The sequence below is a fragment of the Rousettus aegyptiacus genome, unplaced genomic scaffold (assembly GCF_014176215.1).
Source record: "Rousettus aegyptiacus isolate mRouAeg1 unplaced genomic scaffold, mRouAeg1.p scaffold_m13_p_10, whole genome shotgun sequence".
Lineage (NCBI taxonomy): Eukaryota > Metazoa > Chordata > Mammalia > Chiroptera > Pteropodidae > Rousettus > Rousettus aegyptiacus.
Window position 1 is genome coordinate 20512158 of NW_023416285.1, and position 13508 is coordinate 20525665.

At 32.4% G+C, this 13508-nt stretch overlaps 1 long non-coding RNA gene across 3 annotated transcripts in view; it reads left to right on the forward strand.

Moving 5' to 3' along the window:
* The window catches only part of LOC107504135, a 158830-nt gene that overhangs the window by 89903 nt on the left and 55419 nt on the right, over positions 1-13508 (forward strand). The gene's annotated exons all lie outside the window — the stretch shown is intronic.

Below are 13508 nucleotides of genomic sequence, written 5' to 3' on the forward strand. Positions count from 1 at the left end.
TATGCATACATTTATCTATCCATTAGTGATCTGTTCATTTGACAAAATTTTATTCAGTTCTAGCTTTGTTAGCTTTAACAGAAACTGAATGAAATGAGCTTAGAATAATTCTCTCTCTTTGTATACACACACACACACATATATACATAATAATAGAAGGATCCAGAAAAGTGAGCAGACAATTTAATTCCTGTGTATTACATATTACAGAAGAAAGTAGAGGATACATGTGAATTGCATGGTACATAAAATAATCTGGTATAAAAACTATAATCTGAACAATAATAAAAGTTCAAATCACTATATTTACATATGGCTATATTTATGTTATGATCTATTAGAGGCAGTTTTTCAGCTTTTTAAAAAAATTGATATATAATTCATGTATAACATATTTTAGGAGTATAACAGGGTATAACATAATGACGCAATATAAGTATATATTATAAAATAATCTTGAATGCTGCTAAATAATATTACCAAATTCCTAGGTAGAGTTGCTCATTTTTAAGAGTCTCATACTATAAATGTATACATATTAATAATTTGTTAAAGAAGATACATATTTATACACATAGAATTATACATTAACCGGGTGGCATTTCCTAAAAGAAAAAACATAAGAGCCTTTGCAGTTACTATCACCTCTATCTAGAATACAATTTTTCTAGATAATCGGCATGGGTCAGCCCCTTATCTCCTTTGTACCTTATCTGAGAGATATCAACTGATCAGCCTATTGAAAAGTCTCGCTGCTCTGACCAGCTTTATTTTCTTTATAATACTTATCTCCTCCTGAAATATTTTATATTTATTTTTACTGTATTACTGAGTTATCAAAGTTTTTAAACTGCAACTAGTAGCTCCCTTCTTAAATTATAAACTCTTCTTAGCCCTTTTAATGAATCTTGGATCTAAATTATGGCAGAGATGTCTTCAGTATTCATTGGATGCTTATTCAAAATTCCTGAAGTCTGACACTGTAGTTTGGATATGTTTGTTGTTTGACCAATGAGGTTATATAACATAACTATTCAGATTGTAATATAGTTAGACTAATAGTATACTAATCCATATACTAATCCAATAGTATGTAGATCCATGATATTACCAAAAGGAAGCTCCTCATTATAAAATTCTGAGGAGACAAGTGCTCCTGTAACAAATTCTTGACATTCAAGTTCTTATATTAACTTTTGTACCACCACTATCATATTTTAAATAATTATTTTTATAGTTTTCTGTAGTGATAACAATTGCCACCTTTGTTTCAACCAGTGAAACATGGCTTCAGACAACCTTTTAATGCTTTCAGATTTAAAATGAAGTTTCAACTCATGATATTTACTATACCTTTTAAAACTAACCAATTTCTCCAGTGCTGTTATTTAAATGCCTACCTCATACAATTCTGCTTATGCCTAATTACTTCAAAACTTGACTGAGATTGAGGTCTACATTTTAATATACGGGTTGGCAAAATGTTAAAAGATCTAGGATATTTATCCTGACTAAAAAAACCACTATTAAGTATATAAAAGGGAATTATTTGACCAAACGCGTCTCATTGTGTCTGCTGCCTCATTGCTGTAATGCAAGACTCACTGAAGTTAGTCACCCACTGGCAAATCTTCCTATCACTGTTGCACCAAAAACCACCTCCAGCCTTTTAGAAAATTAGATTTGTCAGTGTCTTGTGTGGCTGAATACACAGTAGATAAGAATGGAAGATTATAACCTAAGCCTTTAAATTTTTTTTTAGTAATTATTTAAGACTATGATGTGTTTACCTTTTCTGAGTGTGCAATAGATGAGCTTATTGTTTGATTATTTATAAATGGCTTACGAGATATTACATTAACTATTCTGATTTCCTTGTTAGGATGCAAAAGAATGTTTTATTGTTTTAATGTGGAATTTTGGGAGTAGTGTTGCTATAAGAGGGAACTCAAATTCATATTTCAAATAAAATCAATTACGCTGAAGATAGAAAATGTCACAGCATAAGATGTGTGGTTTGCTTTATGAACAGAGGAATGTTGTGAGACATATTTTGATGCTGTCTTCAGAATGCGTAATTTTAAAGAAGGAAGTGACAGTCAAGAGTGTATAGTTTATTTTATGTTTGTGGATAATGCTTCACAGGTATGTTAAATGACCTCATGTGAGTCAAACAGTTAAGGAGATGTCTGCTAAAATAAGTAGGACATGCCTCCTAGTTCTGTAACTTCCACAGACATGTTAACTTCTTTGCATCTACATTTTACAGTGGGAATAGCCAGAAATGTTGCATTTTCATATTCGGTATCTTTAGGTTTTTATATACAGTGTTATGGGCATTTGCATGCACATATATATATGAACATATAGATACTATTGGTCAATAAGTATGTGTTTATAAACATACATGACACCAAGGGGAAACTCTTAAGAATACAAATGATTATCAAATATAGCTTAGCTAGTACCTTTGGAAAATTTGCATTATCTTGATCTCATGGGTTACTGAAGAATGTGTTTTTACTGTTCCTTTAATGGCTAAATTTAAATATGTTTTGTTTTTTTTTTTTGGTTATTTAATTCTCCCTCTAAACTAATTTTAAATAACCTAAGTTTCCTGGTTCAAACCATTACAACATGCAGTGTCTGATTTAATATTATCCACAGCATGTCTACCTATCAATCTAGCTATATCTCAATTACCATATTTAATGGGCTTATAGAAGTATAAACCCAATTGATAAAATTTATTTATAAATAGAAAATATTTTAACCAATGTAATATTCTTTAGAAAGTAATGGATCTCAGTTCATAAATTCAAGAGTATCAAAAGGGTTACATTTCTTTATTTTATATGTCAATCAAAATATCCTGAATTCACACTCTGGTGGATTAGTAAATATTAAGTAACAGTCATTATTGGGTCTTGGTCCATCACCTCAGATTTGCATTGCAGAAGATCCTCCATTCATAAGACATTTGTCCATGCTGGTTACTACTGAGAAGCCCATGGCTCATTTACCAGGGGGCCTCCTAGTCCAGCAGCTCTGTTGCTTTTATATAGTATCTGAGGATAAGTATCTTTGATAATTGGAGCCCCTGAGTCTTGAATCCAGCCTTTGCTACTACATAACAGACATCTTTTCTGAGATCTTGTCACATCCGCCCTAGACACTCCCAAGGAATAATAAGGAAACAAATCAGAGTCTTAGCTTGGAATACGATGACTAAATTCCATAAAGTGGGTCGAACAACAAAAATTTATTTTCTCACGGTTCTGGAGGCTGGAAGTCTGAGATCAGGGTGCTATTATGATTGGGTTCTGGTGAAAACTTCATGGTGAACAGGTAGCAGCTTTTTTTTTGCCGTGTCTTCATGTGGCAGAGCGGTGAGAATAAGCTCTCCGATGTCTTTTTATAAGGGCAGTAATCTCATCCTGAGAGCTCCACCATCATGACTTCAAATGCCTCCCAGTATCTCATTTCTAAATATCATCACACTGGGGATGAGGGCTTCAATGTATGAATTTGGGGAGGGGGGGTATATAATTCAGTCCACAGCACTTGTTTCCATATTATTTATATACTTACTTACACGTACTCCTACTGACAACTATTTTAGCCCAGAGAGTCCTCTGTTGGATTTCTGATGTACAGAACTGTCCTGTAATGTTTTATGGAATCATGTTTCTTCATGCAACTTTTTGCAGGGCTGGCTTGGCTTCTTTATTAGTTATAATAATAATTTTTAATATATATGTGTACTTATGTATATAATACTTATCCATGTGCATAGAAATTCTTATCAGCATTTAATGAATCTTAACTGTTGTTCTTATTATTATATTTTAATAATTGTGCAATTATTTGTACAATCAATATGTATACAGAATATGAGCTTTGTGAGAGAAGGCACTATGACTTATGATTGCTATATACTCAGAGTCTAGCATGGTGTTGTGCAAAAATATATTAATATTTTCAAATAAGTAACAGTGAAGTCATAAAGAAATGCAAAATAAGTGTTAAATTAAGTGGAATAGTAGAAAACAGACTAATCCTTAAACTCTTATTTTGAATTTGAGCCTCATAGAGCTAAAAAATAAATAAAAGGATGTAGAAGAAAACTGCTAAATTTATATATCATAAATTTTAAAAATTACTGTGTGGTAAACCATATTATTATTGGCTATAAGACATTTATACTTACCCTAAATGAAAGTTGCTGTGTTCATTTCAAGAACTGAAATAATCCTTGAACCAATGCATTTAAGTTTTCCTTTTATCAGCACTGAGTGTCTCTAGAACAACAGGGTTCATTCTTTCAAATGGCCTTTACTTCCCGTAGATCCCTTTTCTGAGATGGTGACTTTGTATGATGTAGTGATAAGGCTGTGCCTCACACAAACCTGCAGAAGATGATAAGAGGATGTTCAGCACTTTGCTTTTCTCTACTTCCCCATGACCTTTGTTCATCTGGAGACTGTTCACTAGATTGGTATCTATGGATGATGTCTGAAACTGTCTCTCATCTTAGATAGCTCATTAAATCTTTCCCAGTGGCCCAGCTTCACTCAGGCTGCTATGGCTGCTAAGTTCCATCTTTTCCATCCCCTACCTTATCTTGCTGCAGTGAGATCCATGGTATACTCACTAGCTGTCAACTCTAGGTTCACGGCCTCAGGAGTGATACAGACCTTGGGGGAAACTTTATCTGACCTCAGTGTATCTAAAGGTTGACCTGTATCTACAAAATGAGCAAGTATTGTGGAAGCCAGAAGGCAGCTGTCTTTTCAGAATTCTAAATGGTGGATGGACACACAAGAGGCTTCTTTTACCTTAAATTTTACCCCTCACTCATCTGAGGCCACTGTATTTCTGAGCTGAAGCCCGAAGAGGAGAAAAGTGGGCCAGATTTGACCCAATTTACAATACTTTCTCTGTCCCCCTTTCTTTCATCTCCACAACTCCCAGGCTCCCTAGAGATTTTGTTGTTGTGTTTATTATTATATTTTAATTTAGCAAGTATACGCTTCTTATTTTGCTGATAAAAGGTAGAAATTATAGTTCCAATATAACAGGGAGAAGGTCATTTTCTTTAGACAATAGGATTCTAGGAGATCATTTCCAGGCCTCAGCTCCTGGTACTTCAGCAGAAGTTTGTAGATGAAACAAAGAAGGTCATAAAGCAATTTCAAATATTTTCCTTCAAGGCTGGATAAGATTTTGGGTTCCCTGAAAATTCTGTTTAACATATTGGAAACTGAATATTGTCTTCTCTGTTTTTATTTGTGATATTTCTATATTGAATCATATTTTTAACTCCAAAAGAAACATTTCTTACAATGAGTAGGGTAAGGTCATTTACTCTGAAGGAGATGGGAAGCACATTAAAAAAATTCACAATTTTGCCTGACTGTATCTGCCATATTTTTTTCATAGACTTTATCATATACTATGTTATGGTATTTATTATATTGCTTGTTTACTTTCTGTCTCCCCCACCAGAATGTAGTCTCTATAAAATAAGTGTTTAACCCTGTTCTTCACTCCATTCCAAGTGCCTACAATTGTGCCTGGCAAAGAACAAGTAACTCGGTTACACTTTCAGAATCGAATGGAGAGTAGTAAATTGTTTTGGCAACTTAAAAACAAATTTTAAGAAGTTGGAATGTGTTTCATAATATAATGGAAGGACTAAGACTGACAGAAGTTCTGGAATCCGAAGATTAATTCTAAGTGTGTTTCTCAGTTCAGTCACTATCAAACCCATGGCTTAATTTCCCTCATTCATTCATTCATTCTATCTTTGCCACTCTCACTGCTGAAATCTCCTCTGCAGCAGGCCCTGTGAACACTAACATTTTCACCAGGTACATAGCTTCTGTACTTGCATTCTGGTGCCTTATGAATTTTTCACTTTACATTTCTTACATTTATAAAAGTTAAAAACAGATAGTTTGATTTGATTTCAATATTACCATTGAGACTAGAGATCTGGTCTGGGCCTGAATACCACACTAGGCCACATCATATGTCATTGACCATGTATTTACTTCATTCATATTTTAACATATGGTTTTTTAAAATTTATTTTTTAATTACAGTTGACTTACAATACTATGTTAGTTTCAGGTATACACCAGTGTATACAACAGTGATTAAACATTTACATACCTTATGAAGGTTCATAAGGTATGTAAATGACTTTTTATAACTGGCAATTTACACTCTTAATCTCTTTCACCTTTTTCATCCATCCCTAAGCCTTCTTCCCATGTGGCAATCATCTAGTTTTTTATGTGTTTGTTTTGTTTTTTGTTTTGTAATTACCCAAAGAAGCAAAGTCATATAGTATTTGTCTTTCTCTATTTCACTTGGCATAATACCCTCTAGATCCATCCATGTTCTGTCACACAATAAAATTTCATTCTTTTTCATAGCTAAGCAATATTCCATTGCATACATGTATCACCTCTTTATTCATCCATCTATCATAGGTGCTTGGGTTGCTTCCATATGTTGGCCATTATAAATAATGTTGCAGTGAATATAGGGGTACATATATCTTTCTGAATTAGTATTTTGGATTTCTTTGGATAAATAGTGGAATTGCTTGGTCATGTGGTAGATTTATTTTTACTTTTTTTGAGGAACTCCCATGCTGTTTTCCATAGTGGCTGTACCAATTTACAATGTCATTGAAAGAGAACAAGGGTTAGTTTTTTCTTCATATCTTTTCAAAATATATTGCTTATTGACTGATGATAGCCATTCTGACTAGTGTGAGGTGATATCTCATTGTGGTTTTAATTTGCATTTCCCTGATGATTAGTGATGCACATCTTTTCATATGTCTATTGGCCATTAGTATGTCCTCTGGAGAAATGTTTGTTCCAATCCTCTGTGCATTTTTTAATTGGATTTTTTTTTTTTTTGGTGTTAAAATTGTATGAGTTCCTTATATATTTTTAGTAATAAACCCTTATTGGATGCATCATTGCTCAATATCGTCTTCCTTTCAGTAGGCTGTCTTTTCACTTTGTTGATGGTTTTCTCCACTGTAAAAACTTTTTAGTTTGATGTAACCCATTTTTTGTTTGTTTGTTTCCCTTGCCTGAGGAGACATATCCGTAAATATATATATATATATATATATATATATATATATATATATATATATTAATAAGAGCAATGACAAGGGTTTATATTTCCTCTAAGAATTTTATGATTTCAGATCTTAAAGTCTTTAGAGTTTATTTTTGTATATTGTGTAAGAAACTGGTCTATTTTTTTAAAGATGTGTTTGTCTAGGTCTCTCAAGAGTATGTATTAAAGAAACTGTCTTTAGCTCATTGCATATTCTTGCCTCCTTTGTCGTTGATTAGTTGACCATATAGATGTGGGTTTATTGCTGGCCTATTTTGTTCCACTGATCTTCATGGCTATTTTTATGCCAGTACCATGATGCTTTATGATCGCTTTGTAGTATAGTTGGTATCAAGTAGTGTGATATCTCAGTCTTTCTCAAGATTGCTTTGCATATTCAAAGGCTTTTGTGGTTCTACATAAATTTTGGGATAATTTATCCTAGGTCTGTGGAAAATGCCTTTGATATAAAGATTGCATTGAATCTGTACATTGCTTTGGGTAGTATAGACATTTTAACAGTGTTAATTCTTTCTATCCATTAGCATTATATAGCCTTCCATTTATTTCTATTTTTATAGTTTGCCAAGTATTGGTCTTTTGCCTCCTTGGTTGAATTTATTCCTAGGTATTTCATTTTTCTGATTCAATTGTAAATAAGATTGTCTCCTTAATTTCACCCTCTCTCATAGTTTGTTAATTGTGTACAAAATACAAACTTTTTCTAAATATTAATTTTGTATTCTCCTGCTATACTACATTTCATTTATTAGTTCTAATAGTTTCTTGGTGGAATCTTTGTGATTCTATTTGGTATCATGTCCTCTACCGAAAAAGACAGTTTTTACTTCCTTTCTAATTTCGATGCCTTTCATTAATTATTTTCTTGTCTCGTTGTGGCTAGGACTTCCAGGACTACATTGAATAAAAGCTGTGAATGTGAATATCCTCGTCATGTTCTTGATCTTAAGAAGCTTTTAGCTTCTCACTATTGAGTATGATATTAGCTGTGTGTTTGTCATATATGTCCTTTATTACATTGAGGTATGTTCCCGTCATCCCCACTTTGCTAAGTAGTTTTTTTTTTTTTTTTCACCATAAATGAATGTTGTATTTTGTCAAATGGTTTTCCTGAATCTACTGATAATTTCATATGATTTTTATCCTTTGTTGATGTGGTATGTAACATTAATTGATTTACAGATCTTGAACTAGCTTTGCATCCTAAGAATAAAACCCACTTGATCATAGTGTATATTTTGAGTGTGTTGCTGAATTCAGCTGGCTAATATTTCATTGAGGATTATTGCATCTACGTTCGTCATGGATTTTGGCCTATAATTTTTTGGTAATGTCTTCATCTGATTTTAGTATCAGGTTAATGCTGCTTTCATAAAATGAACTTGGGAGCCTTCAATGTTTTGGAATAGTTTGAGAAGTACAAGTATTAATTCATCTTTGACTATTTGGTAGAAGTCCTCTATGAAGCCATCTGGCCTAGAACTTTTGTTGGGAGTTCTTTTGATTACTGATTCAATTTTGTTAGTAATTATCAGTCTGTTCAGACTTTTCTGTTTCTTCCTGATTGTCTTGGAAGCCGATGTTTTTCTAGGAATCTATCCATTTATTTCAGGTTGTCGAATTTGTTGGCATATTTCTAGTTCCTTTACGTATAAGGTGAGGTTGCTTATTTGTGATTTTTCTCGAGGTGGGCCTATGTTGCTATAAATTACCCTCTAAGAACTCTTTGGCTGTGCCCTATGGATTTTGGGTCACTGTGTTTTCATTTTCATTTGAATCAAGGTATTTTTCTATTTCTTCCTTGATCTCTTTGTTAACCCATTTATTGTTTAGTAGCATGTTATTTAGCCTCCCATATTTTTCAGTTTTCTTCTTGTAATTGATTTCAAGTTTCATAACACTGTGGTCAAAGAAGATAGTTAATATAATTTCAGTCTTCTTAAATTTATTGTGACTTATGGCCTAACATATGGTCTATCCTGGAAAATGTTACACATGCACTTGAAAAGAATGTATATTCTGCTGCTACAGGGTGAAATGTCCTAAAAATTAAGTCCATCTGGCCTAATGTGTCATTTAAGGCTACTGATCCCTTGTTAATTTTCTGTTTTGATGATCCATCCCTTGATGTCAATGGGATGTTAAAATCCCTACGATTGTCTTACTGTCAATCTCTTTTTGTCCATCAATATCTGGTTTATATATTTAGGTGGATGCTCTTATGTTCACAAAAAAAGAACTTGTTATAGTGCTAGTCAGAAAGACAGCTTTCTAAAGTTTTTATAAAAATTGATTTTTCATTAAGAATTTTATTGGAATTTGTGAAAACTTATCCACTGGTTACTGCACGTCATTATATGAGTTTCCAATATTAAAAGATCCTGACATTCTTAAGCCATACTGTAGTCAAATTATCTAAATATGCAACTATTTTGGCTATATATACACACACTTGTAAATGAGATTGTTTTTATTTGTAAGTCTACAGAATCAAGATTAACTCAGCTTTAAAAAATGCATAGCTTTCCATCTTTTCTTCTGCCTCCCTAGCATATTGTAATGACAAAATATCGATTGTTTAAAGGTTTGAAAAAAATCAACTGAAACTCTAAAGGCATCAACCTGTGAGATAAATTTTTTCCTTTGCTATTTGTCTATTCAGCTTATATATTTGTTATAAGATTATTTGGTGTTCATTTTGAGGAGAAAGGTGAAAACTGATAGGATGAGGGAAACTTTCAGGATTTCCAGACCCAACTCCACTAAATCACACATGCTTGATAATATTAGCACTTCAATATATATTCCATCATGTGCTGTAAAATTATTGAAAGAGACTCCAAAGGTGGGTCAGACTGAAGTTTTCTTTTGCTTTTTGTTTCCTGCTCATAATACAGAAGATATCCTTAAAGACCAGATTGAGACCATCTGAAAAGATCCTAAATACTAAAGTGAATACCTTAATCACCACTTTTCATTAGAAATAAAAAGAACATCAACACAAAAACAATTAGTGTTATAAAGCTGAACACAGTTCTGATTTATGTTAATACTTTGATGCTATTTTTGAAATATCAAGTATCAAATTTCTTTCAAATTAAATATTTGATGTTCCTGCTCTCCAGATTTTTACATATTTGAGCTACCTATTGGTTCATCCAACAGTACACTCCATTTACTGATTCCAAAAATAGCACTGCAACACTTTAAAAGGATACTAGGTCTGGACTTGAGGATATTTTGAAATTCAGGATGTATGCTGAACATGACCCCATATTCACTTACATGTTGGCAATGCACAGGGACATTTAAATAAAGCTATACTCAAACACTTATGAGACACACCTTTGAAACTTGGCTAACAGATTTAGAAGAAAATATATAGTCTTTTTTTTAAGTATAGAATAAACCTAAGGATTTCAACTCAACAAACTTATGAAGTGTATGTTTATAACCAGAATTCATTAGAATTTCATGTTTCTTTTGTGCAAATAAGACATACATTTTGACCTCCAGAACTGCAAAACTGTTTGCTTACCAAGTTTGTGGATATAAAAGCCCTCTGTACACTGTAATTTGTTTACTCTAAGAGTGTGATAATTATCAAGGTAATCTACAGTTACAATAGTATTTAATGTAGTGCTTTTAAACTTGTTTGATTTTTAAAAATCTCATGAAGTTTCACTGCATAAACACACAAAAAAGTATACTTTGAAAATACTAAACACATTTTCTAAATTAAATCAATACTTTGTAGAAATTGAAATTTTCATTTTAAAAATATAGGACACGTGCACATTTAACTTAGGATGAAGTTTTATAAGCCTGAATTCTTCTACTTGGGAGATTTGTACAAGTTTACCAATGCAATTTGTACACATATATGTTTTGGTATTTTCTAAATAGTATTCTGCCATAAGTATTAATTTGCTACCTTAGAAATCAGATATTTATTTTTTTACAGAATTGTTAGGCTCACAGAAAAGTTGAGTGTAAGTTACAGAAACTTCCCATACTTCAACAATTTAAAAATGAATTCTGTAGAAATCCTATTTGTAATCTTTTTTTTTTTTTTGGTATTATTTATGATAACAAACTAATATAAACCAGTATTTTTAATTTACTGGTAGAAAATATACACCTATGTAAACTAGATTCAGTTTTAGCTCTTCATAATCCTTTAAAAACAGTTTTCTATGTCAAAGTATGCTACATTAAGAATTATAATAATACAAGTTATACAAATTTGGGTATGGTATAATGAACAGCAGAATACTAATTTTACATTAAGCAATAGGAATTCCAAAACAAAGAGCATTGTGATTTTTCCTTCTTAACATTTTATTCAGTTAAAATTAACTCGATTATTTGTGCTGTAATAGATGCATTTGACATGCAAATAGTCTATCTGAAGAGGAACAGTCATAAGCTTTTAAAAATTTTATTAAATTTTTTGGAGATTGGTTAATAAAATTATATAGGTTTCAAGTGTACGATAATACACCATCTGTATATTGCATTGTGTGTTTACCAAATTCAAATCTCCTTCCATAACCAAATATTGGACCCTCTTTACCTTTTTTTATCTCCCTCATCACCTCACTTTTCCTCTAGTAGCCATGATACTGTTGTCTGTCTGTGAACTTCTGTGTTGGTCTTATTCATCTATAGCTTTCAGTTTTATATCCTACATGAGTGAAATCATATGGTTCTTGACTTTTTCCATCTGAATTATTTTGCTTAGTATGATATTCTCAAGACCCATCCATGTTTTGCAAATGGCAGTATTTCATCTTTTCTTATGGCAAGTAATTTTCCATTGTATATATGTACCATATTTTAATTATCTATTGAAGGACATTTCAGCTGTATCCATGTTTTGGGCACCGTGAATAATGCTGCAATGAACATAAGGGTACATGTATATTTATGAATAAATGTTTTCAAATTTTTGTGTAGATACCCAGAAGAGGGATCGCTGAGTCATATAGTGATTCCTAATTTTTTGAGGAACCTCCATACTGTTTTCCATAGTGGCTGTGCCAATTTACATCCCCACCAGCAGTGTATGAAGGTTCCAACAATTATTACTTGTCCTGTTGATGATAGCCATTCTAATAGGTGTGAGGTAGTATTTCATTGTGAATTTGAGTTGCATTTCTCTAATAGCTAGTAAAGTTGAGCATCTTTTCATATGTTTGTTAGCCATTTGTATGTCTTCTTGGGAGAATTGTCTGTTCAGGCCCTCCGGACATTTTTAATTGGATTGTTTTGTTATAGAGTTATATGAATTCTTTAAATGTTTTGGATATTATCCCCTTATCAGAGGTGTTGTTTGCAAATATTTACTTCCATTCAGTCAACTGTTTTGTTGTTGTTGTTGTTGTTGTTGGTTTCTTTTGCTGTACAGAACTTTTTAGTTAGATACAGCCCCATTCATTTTTGCTTTTACTGCCTTTGCCTTTGAGGTCAAATTCATAAAATCCTACGACCAAGGGCCATAAGTTTCATACCTCTGTTTTCTTCTATGAATGTTATATATAGGTCTTTAATCCATTTTGAGATCATTTGTGTATGTAGTGACAAATAGTCTAGGTTCATTCTTTTTCATGTGGCTTTCCAATTTCCTAGCACCATTTATTGAAGAACTTTTCTTTTCTCCATTGTATGTTTTTGGCTCCTTTGTTGAAAATTATTGGCTCATATATGTGTGGGTTTATTCTGGGTTCTCAGTTCTGTTCCATTGATCTGTGTGTCGGTTTTTCCACCAATATCACGCTGTTTTGGTATTGTTGCTCTGTAGTATAATTTGAAGTCAGAGACTATGATATCTCTTTCCTCTCAGGATTGCTTTGGCTATTTGGGGCGTATTTTCAGTTGCAAAAAAAAAAATAATAAACAAAACAAGTGAAGGGCCTATCCGGTAAATATTACAAGACATTATTAAAAGAAATTGAGGACAACAAAGAAATTGAAAGATGTTCAACATAGTTAAAATCACCATATTATGCAAAGCAATATACAGATATAAGGCAATCCCAATGGCATTTTTCAGATTCATATGGAACCATCAAAGACATGTCTATTTTGGATAGTATTCAGAGCTGAAGTGGTTTGAGGATAATATTATTTTGATTGCCTGAGCACAAATGTTCTTTGTCCATCCATGTCAGTAAGTACTTGAAAAAACAAATTCAAAAAAAAAGGTTTTTATGCCTTTTCTCCCTAGGAGAGAGAGGAGGGAAATGGACCTAGCGATCTATAATTAATGGATTACACATCAAAATTTCTAATGGCATACATTGATTCATTAAGTTACAGTCATTAATCAGGAAATT